Source organism: Halichoeres trimaculatus, unplaced genomic scaffold (assembly GCF_033239565.1).
Source record: "Halichoeres trimaculatus isolate MK-OKI-2021-1 unplaced genomic scaffold, fHalTri1.1 fHalTri1_scaffold_15, whole genome shotgun sequence".
In the NCBI taxonomy this organism is placed as follows: domain Eukaryota; kingdom Metazoa; phylum Chordata; class Actinopteri; order Labriformes; family Labridae; genus Halichoeres; species Halichoeres trimaculatus.
The window spans coordinates 489,798-490,996 of NW_027437193.1; the positions used below are offsets into that span (position 1 = coordinate 489,798).

A 1,199-nucleotide genomic window follows, 5' to 3' on the forward strand; every position below is an offset into this window, starting at 1 on the left:
TTCTTAAATCTTTTTGTTTGTTTGTTTTTACACACAGAAATCATTATTATTATGCTTTTTGACCCTTGTTTGTGTACCTGAGTGATGTTTGGTTTTTATGCACATAGCTGAGTTACGTGCATTGATGTGTTTGCATTAAGCTTGTTAAAACAAAAAACATAATGTTGGGAAAATAAAATGTATTTTATGAAGAAGGAAAAAAACTTACCATCCAGGAAATTTTCAGAAAGTTTCACCAAGTTATTAAAGATCTTTATAAACTGTTGATCTGTTTGTGTGTTTCTTTGGAATCAAATATTTTTAAAATGTTGTAAAGTTGTACATTTTTGAATCCAGTAAATATATTATTAGAAAGAGAAACCTAGCTTGTTTTTCATAAAAATGTTGTGTCAATATTTTCTTTTTTTATTATTAAGTTTCATCTTTACATGTGTCATAAAACATGTTCCACTAAACTGTCATTTACTGAGTCTCTGTAACTGTTTCTGTTTGTTTTCAATAAAATACATTTTAATTTTTTAATTTTTCAATGATTCATTCATTTCTTGTTTCTCTGAAAATACTTTTTTTTGTAATTTGAAAAAACAAAAACAGTTTAGTTTGACAGGGTGTCTGTGGTTAATGTGACATAGTGATTTATAATCAAAGGGATGTTTTGGTGGAGGAGAAGTGTTTTCCTCCTCTTCCTCACCTGCAGGCTGAAGCTGTCTCACCTGGATGAGGCTCTGAGCTCCAGCTGTGACGGAGGGAACAAAGTGTTTGTGACACATTCAGGTGAAATCGTTAATTTCTGACACAAACATCTTCCTGCACAGCCTCACTGGAGCTAATCACACCGACAGCTCTTTGCAGCAGCAGCCTGTTAAAATTAGCTCTCCCCCTGTGTGTTCCTGTGTGTGTGTTCCTGTGTGTGTGTGTTCCTCTGAACTGCGCCTGCACACACACTTCCGTGTTGTGTGTGTGTGTCACAGGAAGCTGTGTAGTAATGTGTGGGAGTTAATCTGCCTGTCTGCTGTTTACCTGCAGGTATGTCCTCCGCTCCCGGCTCTTCACCGTCCTCTGTCAGAGTGTGTGTGTGTGTCAGAGTGTGTCAGTGTGTGTGTTAGTGTGTGTGCTCGGGCTGTTAGCCGTTAGCCTCCGCTGCTAACTCCTCCTGTGTGTGTAACGTTCAGGGTTTGTCGGTCAGTGTCGGTCCCTGC

At 38.1% G+C, this 1,199-nt stretch overlaps 1 protein-coding gene across 4 annotated transcripts in view; it reads left to right on the plus strand.

The window, feature by feature from the left end:
• Nucleotides 1-897: 897 nt before the first annotated feature.
• Nucleotides 898-1,199, plus strand: part of efr3a (EFR3 homolog A (S. cerevisiae)) — an 82,951-nt gene continuing 82,649 nt past the window's right edge. For 3 of the 4 annotated variants that reach the window (XR_012599617.1, XR_012599618.1, XM_074687955.1), the window contains exon 1: nucleotides 898-1,026. The gene's annotated coding sequence lies outside the window, so the exon portion shown is untranslated. Of the gene's footprint in view, nucleotides 1,027-1,070 lie in introns of those variants that run through there. The other variant, XM_074687956.1, reaches the window with a different exon arrangement.